Raw genomic sequence first — 9810 nt, forward strand, 5'->3', positions numbered from 1 at the left:
AAAACCCTTATAATTCTATTTCCGTGTTACTTTATTCACTTAAGTAATGGGTCCTTTTGTCATGCAAAGTGTTCCCCCCGCTGTTTTTTACCTAGGCGGTCCTTTTAAATGTTTTAATTTTTATTCGCCTTTAAATTGCCTTTTCTAATGACCATCGGGCCTTGTAATTGTCGCGCAACTCTCAGTCAATCAGATGGCCCGCGTGGATTCGCGAACTCAACATGCCCAAAAGTTACCTATCGCGTAGTAGCGAAAAGGTTTGGCGGGACCCAGCGATAAGGACTTCTTTCTTGGCTAAAAGCATTCTATCGAAGTATCTAAGATTCAAACAGTATCGATGAGATCCAGCGATGTCTCATCGATATAAAAGGGGCATCAAAGAAAGCAAATGTCGATGAACTTCAGAAAGGACTCATCGAAGACAGTAACTCCATCGATAAAAGATATCGAGGAAAGTGGAGATGGTTCTCACTGACAAGAAAAGGTCTTCGAGGATATAACACTATCGGTGCAAAAAGACTCAACGAAAGGGATGGTCCCACCAACAAAAGGTATCAAAGAAAGAAGAGGTGGTCCCCACCGATGAGAAAAGGCTTTCGAAGAAACAATATTATTGATGCAAGATAAAGAAGATTCACCAAAAGAAGCATTCTCATCGAAAAAGTGATATCGATAAAACAAAAGAAAACTACATCGATGAATGATATTGATAAGGATATGAGTTTTGATGGGAGGACAAAAGAAGCCACCAAAGTCCAAAGTCTCTTCAACATGAAACCCGACAGATAGCAAAAAGATTTCGATGAGAATGAGTTTCGAGGAGACTAAAAGGCATGTCTCCAATACACATGGTTTCATCGATAGAAACCATCTCTCTTTGTTTCATCTGATCGGACAGATAGCGTGGTTTCCTGAGATCAAGCTGAATGTGTTTTAACATTCGCGAAGTGGTGAAAGGGTTTGGCGGGTCCCAAAGATAAGCAGTCTTCTTTGGTTAAAGAATGATCGGGTTGGAAAAAGATCAATGGCTTCTCGTTGTTTCGTGGTCGGGAGATGCACATGGCAGTGACAAGGCACTCAGTTGGTAGTATGCAGTGGGTCCGGGCAAGGTTGTCATAAAAAGAGTAAACAACGAGCAAGTTCTTGAGATCTAACGGCTCGCGTGAATTTGCGAAGATAAGATGCTAGCAAGTTAGTCATTGCAAAGTAGCGAAAAGGCCAGTGGGCCCAAGGGATAGGCATGGCATGAAGTTAAAAGTAGATTAGGTCTGTTTTGATCTAACGGTTCTCATGGTTTCGTGGCTGCAAGCCAAACGAAGAATAATGTTCACGAAGTCACGAAAGATAGGTGGAAATCAAATGGAGGAGTGACATGGCATAACAGCTGCCACTTTTTGTAGAGCTTGATAGTAATGTGTTGAGTGACACGTGGTTTTAAAAAGTGGTTGAGGGCCCGCCTAGGTGTAACCAACAGTTATGTGAGAATAGTAAAAGGGAACACATGGCAGATTAAGGGTGGAACCAAAAGGAGTTTCCGGGGCTAATGGCCGACTGCCATGTGGCGTTTATTAACCGGATAACAAGTGGGGTAAGTAATTCCCGGATAAAGGGCCCACTTAAAAGGCATTCATCTCAAGATTGATCCAATGCTTCTCATTGTTTTGTGACCCAAAGATGCCCGCAACTTAACCTCAGCAAAATGGCGAAAACCGTTAGCCATCAAGATGAGGCGCGATTAGTTAAAAGGATTGACGGTCCCGGTTGGAGTTAAAGGCCGGGTGATTTGAGTTTGATCTAACGCTGGGCGTGGCCTCGTGAAGGAAAAGTGCACGACTGTTAAACTCCGCAAAGTGGCAAAAAGGAGGTAGGGCCCGACACTAAAGCAAAGAGATTAAATGGAGATAAAGGCGATGTAAGTTCTCGAGATCCAATAGCCAGCATTGTTTTGCGAAAGAAAAGAGCACAGGTTTTATGTTTTGCGAAGTAGCGAAAGAGTGAAACAGAGGAAAGACTTAGAGAAATTATGACCCGTTGGAGCCAGTTTTGAATTCGATTTGGCGAATTTAATTCCGAAAAGAAAGCCGAGCATGAGGAGTTAATTTCTAAAAACTTAAATGCCAACTTGCCCTTTTCAATCCGCATCAACTTGATTGCTAAGTATTGTTTCATCGAAGTTTGTTGCAGAGCGATTTTCTTCAGGCGAATAATCAGGTTTCTTGTGCTTTTCTTGATAACTCTTGGTTTGTTCTCAAATACTACTATGTGAATTACTTCATTAGAGGTTTGTGCTAGCTTCTAGTGGTATAATTGTTTGACCAAAATGGCACCCAGAAGAGAATTTACAGGGAAAGTGAATTACCAGGACTAAAATATCTGTGATGATTTTTTAGAGCAATTAACCATGTCCACCAATGTTGGGGCTAAGGTCAAAGAGCTAGTACCTAAGAACCCTCGTCTAAAAATTGGAGATGGCCTTTATGATAAGGGTAATTGGTTGAGGGACCCTGGAATAGGATTGTCAGGCTTAGGACTCTTCAAAGCCGGTTTTGGGTAGAGGAATTCCCCAGCTCCTTTGAATGGCATATGGGAGCAGGATGTAGGAAAGCTTGTGGTCCCAGGTGTTTTTATGGATGTAGATCTGTTAGCCCTGATTGCACAGAATTATGACTCTGTGGCAAGATGCATCAGGAACATAAAGGGATCAATCTTGATTGAGATAAATGAAGATGAATTCAGGAAAGTGTTTAAACTCAACGAGTCCTCCAATTTGTTAGAACCTATTGACTTTGAGTCGTTAGCCCAAGTTTACAACACACAAAGGGATCATCTTAGAAGTGGCCCATTGAAAGAATTCTTTGTAAAGATAGGGGGGTTAACAGTTGTAGGCCCCAGCACAATGGAACCATTCTCTCTCAACCTATTCACTCTGAGAGATAAGGGTATGTATTGGGCATTGTGCTAGATTTTTGGAGAGGATGTTGAAAAGAATATGCCAACCCATTATATGTTAATGATTGCACAAATTCTAAACCCCTCCCTAGCAATAACATTTGATTATGCCTCATACCTTGCTAATGTAATTCATAAAGGGCTAGTAGGAATAAAAAATGGTAAGGTGGATAGGCCATTTGGATGGTACTCCATGTTAATGCATATGTTTCTATTCAAAGGGGCTGATTATTTTGGAAAGGAGATGGACCTGATTAAGGTCAAGGATAAAGAGGAGATGCCAGTGCAATTGTGGAGTACTGTTCTATCTTGGGATAGAGAAGATGCAAGTTATTTAAATTTTGATAGATGCTTTGCATCTAAAATTAGGATTCTTCTATGCAGAGAAAACCCTAGAATTCCTAAGGCTCTTTTGGAGTTTCTTAGACCAAAGGAGTTTGCAGAGGATATCAAGATTGTTCACAATTAGGGAGACATATATTTGTACCTTGTGTCTACTGTTTTTAGAGTGTTTGGATTTAGAGGCACCCCCTTTTTACTACCCTATTAGGTCCCATTGAAGATAGGGATTGTAGAAGTCTTGAGACAAATTGGGGGAGTACAAGAAGCAGAGCTAACCAATAGAGGTAAAGGGACTATTTTCCCAACTATTACCATGGCTCACCATTTTGTGATCACTAAGGGTGGATGGAGATTTTTTGAAGAATTCTTTAAGCCATATAGGCTCTCTACTGTAGTGTCAAGATGTGCAGACCCTGAGGATTTTTTCAATGGCATGTTTAGAAAAAGAGTAGTGTGCAGAGGTAGGCCACATCAATTTCAGTTCCCAGAAGATTTGATTAGAAATGAATTCAACTTAGATGAGAAAGAACTAAGGAAGGAGAAGTGGGTGGCATATAAGAAAGCCCTTGATTTTATCCATCAATTTGACACTGGCTATGACCCCCTTTCTAGCTTCAATCCATTTGAGGAGAAAATAAAATTCCCGATTCTTTATTTTGAAGATCTCATGCAGACCTTAAAAGAAAAGAGGGAGGCCATAATGCCAAATGAGCCTGATAAGGCTAAGATGGTATTGGCGAAGCCTGCCTTTGCTAGAGTATCCCACATGGTGACTATGTAATGCACAAAAGGTCAAAGTACACTGTGATAATGCCAGTGACAGGTGAGCCTTCTACTTCAAAAGGGAAGAGGAAAATTGAAGATGTCATTGACATCCAGGATTCCCCTAAGAAGCAGAGTGTGGGAAAGGAAATTGAAACTGATGAGCCTCAATATTCTCCATCTCAATCTCCTATCCACATTGGAGATGAACAAGCTGTGGCTGAACAATTATTGTAGTTAGGGAGTCTCAGCGAGATTGCCTATACCTATGAGGAGACCCAAGAGGGGATGCCCAAAGAGCCACCTAATGCTGAAATGGATTTGACTGATGGTGAGTTAAAGGGCCAAGAAATGGACCTTATTGTTAAAAAAGCTAGTGAAGAATTCCTAGCTGACAGTAATTTTGTCACATCAGGAGCTTTTATACAGTTTCTATGGAAGCAAAATATTGATCAATTCAAGACTAGATGTGAACAGAGGAAAAGTGAACAACCTCTTAAAAATACAACTCAGGTAGAAGAAGAGGTTAATCAAGAAATGATGGAGGAGCTCAAAGCAATCACCCCTGAGAAAGGAAGAGAAATGGTAGCAAAGGCTGGTGTGTTGATTCTCCCTGAATGGGATATAGCTGATGCCTTAGTGCTTGATGCAGTGAGGAAAGAAACAAAGCCTATGGAAGGAGTGACATTCAACAAAGATAATGTTGCTCTTGTCATGTGGTCTTTAAAGAAGGATGAAAACAAAAGAAGGAAGGATGCATCAGATTTTAGCCTCTTAGGAGGCATGATAGTTAAAAGAGTCCAAGACAGGGGTAGTGGAAGCTGCAAGCATGGTCCTAGAGATTGCAAAATTTAGTGTTGCGGTGGCAGAGAAAGAGGCACAAGAAAAGGATAATCTCCAATTGAAGTTGGAGACTATCTTAAAAGCTTACAATGATGCTAAAGAAGGAATAGCCAACAGAGACAACATAATTGCTAGACTCCAGAGTCAACTGGCAAGTCAATATCATCCCGGTGAATCTTCTACACTCATGATAGCCTCCTCTCCAGCAAGACCCCCTCCTACTAGTCCCATCATTGAATATCCCCCTTATCCTATGCCTTCTAGTTCCCAATTACCTGAAAATGTCCAACATGAGTTGGAAAAATTGAAACAAGCTCAGACATTGTATGCAAACAAATATGAGGAGAAGGTGAAAGCCACCATCTTGAAGTTTGCTGACTCAGTCAAAACCTCCAATGTATACATAAATATGAAGAGGATTCTTGATATTTTGATGAAATTGAGAGAAGAAGAAGCCACTTTGGAACCAATCCTGAATAAGTGGGTGCCTAGAGGTAAAGAGTTAGAGCTCATGTGTTCTTCCCATGCAGATGCAGAAGAGAATGACAATCTAAGGTCCACATGTGAGTTTATAAAAGAGATGAATATTCTTTCAGTGGAAGGAGCAGGTATAAAAAGAAAAGCCCAACTTTATAGGAAAGAATATTCAAATCATAAATTTGAAATGTTTCTAGGAGGTTTCATTGGTCCTGTCCAACTAAAGGAAGAGAAGACTTGGTTAAAGGAGGTGGACCACAATTTGTCCCTAAGGATCAATCAGATTATTAGTACTGATGACACATCCTTATTTGTCCAAACAATTGAGGAAATTGAAAAAGTGAAATCTCATTATGGTTTCATAGAAACAGAGATTGGGCATGTACGAGTCACTTGGAAGCGGCTAGAAGATATGAAACAAAAGATTGCTAGTTTTACTTGGCCTAGTGATGATGTGTATCAGGAGTGGAAAGATAAGTATATGGGACAGAAAGAAGATGCTCGGGAGCAGTTACAGGAGGTTGCAACAGAACAACAAACAGAGGAAGTCGCAGATGTTGAAAATGACTTATAACCGCTTCTTGAAAACGACCGGTTGTTTGTAACAAAATTTCTTTTGAAGGGTCCAAAGCTTGTATGCATCCATACTATTATAAATGGATACCAGGACTCCTAAACAAACGATCGCAAGTAATTGTAAGAAAACGCTGCAGAAATTTATCTGAGCTTTTTTCTAGTCTTATGGAGAATACTCTAAGTTTCGTAATATTTTCTCAAAATTTAATATCAATATACAGACTAGAAATAGTGTATATACATAAATGTGCATAGCAGTCATAGGGAAACTCATGTCAAATGTGCAACTCAATACAATAAATAATCTTAGTTTGTAGCCCTATAGCATCATAATGCAGTCCTTGACCAAGTATGCATACAAGAAACATCTAGTTCTATTAAGGCACAAGCATCAAAATCAGAGGTTATGACAACTAGTGAAAAACATCAAGAACAAAAAGTTTAGTCTCAAGAATTAGGAGTTGTAATAAAAAAACTTACAAGGATGAGGCATATTCATAACTTTTGCAGTCCCACCTTGGATATCAACACTAGAAGCAACTCATATTGTTCGTGTATAGACAAGACAATATGGGAGTTCATTATACCCAGCAACTCGTGGTGTTGTTGTTTGTGTTGGCTCTGTTGGACCCTGCAATTAAGATTCAATATAAATTATTCAATAAGATTAACTGTGCAACATAATGAAATATTGAAAAGTGTGTTACCTTGTTGAGCTTCGCTTGGTTTCGAGAATAGTTTAATATTCTCTACTTAACAAGGCCAACCACGTGAAGGTGGAAGCTCATTTGGCCCCTCCCCCACCCCCCCCCCCCCCCAACATCACTCTAAATTCCCCGTTAACATCTTATAACATTCATTCATTAATTCTTTCTACCATTAATAAAATATAGCATTCATTCATTAATATCACATAACGTTCATTAACACATAACATTGATTAACATTAATTAACATGCAACATTCATCAATATTAATTAACACATATCATCCATAACCATTAATTAGCACATAATTACATTCACTAACACATAAAAATCAGTCATTATCAAATAAGTTAGATTACAATCATTTCTTTCTTTGTTTTTTCTTTGAAGCTATGAAAAGACTAAGTGGAACATTGGTGTCTTCATCATTTCCCCCCTCTGCAAATGTTCTGCCAACTGCTCATGATCTAAATGTATGCCTAGTCCTCTACTAAGGACGAGGACACTAAAGCGAAGGGGAGTCCTCTGCAATAACAAAGAAATGGGTTAAATTCAAAAAAAAAAAATTATTATTGTTACAAGTATTTCATTAATTTAGAGAACATAATTGTTGTGCTCTTTACCTGATGGGGCCACATCATTTTGTGTAGCCTCAACCTCAACATGCTGAACACCACGGTCCTCTTTACCTGAGTGGGGAGCATCATGTTCTTGAGGTTGTGTACCCAGATAATGCTCCACTTGCTCACCACCGACTACATGCTCTAAAATATTAACAAGAAAGGTTACATTAATTACTACTCTAATTACAAATTAAGATGTTTAATTGTATTAATAGCTAAATAAATAAATTTGAATAGCAAATGAATACCTCCACTACTGGGATGCACATCTAGACCTTCATGTGCAGGTGGTGTTTCACAATTAGCAGGCTGCATTCCAATGACATGCACATTGTTATCATTGCTTGCTTATTTAAAACAAATATAGTCACTTTATGTTGGAACTCAACATCAATTAGATTATTGGTAAAGTATTCAATTTGAAACAACTTCCATTTAGTATATTTACTTGTGTGACGGATGCACTCGAATGTTGTGTATGCCCACTCAATTCTCGTAGTCGATCAGCCATGATTGAATAGCCTTGCTGGTAGGCAATTCTCTTGTCATCTTCTGTGGGCGCTCTATTGAATTCAGAGCCCTGCATTTTTGCTTGGTACCGTGAATTTTGCTTGCATTGTTTGATAAAAAAAAAATGTTTGCAATTTATTAATATTTTGAGACAATATGGGAGTTTACATGAGATACTTACAATTCGTGCAGCAAGTTTCATGTAACCACTAGAGCCGAGTTTGTGTTGCCCGTGCTTTTCTTGCCTTGCCTTGGTTGCCTTTGACGTGTCACTCAGTCTATAAAAAGTTTGAAATATGTTAGATTATATAAATATAAAGAGTAATTAATTAGTACATAATTACATTCTTAATAGTATCATGTACCTTCTTATGGCGTCTAGTGGTGTATTTCCTTTTTTCCTTTCAATTTTCTCCTTGGCATCCAAAATCAGGTCCTTCCACTCCCTCTCTAGAATCATGGGGGGACACTTGTACTTTAGGTTCCTCTCCAAATGGGTCCTGTATTGGTCCCTCACATACTTTAGATATGTGCCAGCTTTTTCAAGGAGCTTGGTTTTATCAAAGGTGTCATTTCCAAACCACTCAACCATTTGGTTTGTCAATTCATCTTTTAACCTTTTTTCTTGGTCATTCCACCTTTTAAAGCAAAACAAACCTGTTAGATTTAGAAATGAACTGAAGCTACATTTATTACACTTCAAGAAATGGATCGAAGGAAAAGTATTCTAGCAATGATATGAAATCAAAAGTGGATAAGGGTTAGTTCACATATGATGTACCACCTTTTACGTATGGTGGGTCCAAATATCTGCAATGCAATGTCACTAAGATGTTTATAGAAAATATCATTGCCTGCAAAAAATTCATGGGATCAATATTAGTCCAAAACGAGCGATCATAAAGTAAATTACAATTAGAGTATATATAATAATAATTTTAAAGTACCTGGAACCTTTTGTATCTTTAAGGGAAGCATTTCTTCATCGCTCACCACGAATATGGCTTGGAATGTTCCCGTACTAGCAATACGAGAAGATCTAGGAAACGATGCTATGTTATCAGCAGTAGTCGCCTGTGGCACATCCTCATGTGCATCTCCTCCTGCGAAAAATGAATCCACTATGAAATGGCATTAGAATTCAAAAAAGAACGTTTGAAGGGAAATAAACACATGACAGAAGATAGAGCAAAAGAGGGATCTACCAATAGTGGGCGGGCCAGTATGACGTGCACTAGAGGATGTCTGCATGCTACGTGTTGCCGACATTGCAGTCGGCAATACAGGTGAGGGTGACCTCTGATGAGGCAGCGTCGACATTTGCACAGTAACATTGACAACACCTAAAGAATAATACATTAAATATATCAAACATTAAATATATGAAAAGTGCAAGAATTGTAAACAAGGATGAACATTTATTTCAAAAATTGACAATATCAAGTATGATGTGTTTTGGGTACTCAGAGTGATAAGCCAAGCAAGTGATAATACAAGAAAATCGTCATCACCTGATCCTGCAACACCTTGATCGTAGGAACGACTTTCATGAGGGCAGATAAATTGTTGTAAAAACAATACGTACATATTTTAGTTAATGACATAAAAAGAGAATAAAATATAAACCATTATTGAACTTTTGTTATAATTAAAGCTTTCATTACTGCTTACTTGCAAGTTTTCTACTGTCTTATACAATAATTCCACCCTCTGTCGTATCTCATCAGTGGTAGGATGCACGATTGTCAAAGCAACAATCTCTTTTCTAATTTTTATAAGAGGCATTTTAAAGAATTTCACAAGGTATGTGGGATATTTAGGGTCATCATTTCTTAACCCTAATGATTCCACATCCATAGAAAGGTGCTCAGGTACTGCAACTCCCTTTCCCTTTCCCCGAACATCCGTCTATGTCAAGAATATCATTAACAATTACAAAATTAGTATAAATCACTAAAAAAAAGAACATAATAATGTAACAGTTTGCTTCTACCTAATTTGTACAATTACAATGAGGTTTA

The sequence above is a fragment of the Cryptomeria japonica genome, chromosome 2 (genome assembly GCF_030272615.1).
Source record: "Cryptomeria japonica chromosome 2, Sugi_1.0, whole genome shotgun sequence".
NCBI lineage: Eukaryota > Viridiplantae > Streptophyta > Pinopsida > Cupressales > Cupressaceae > Cryptomeria > Cryptomeria japonica.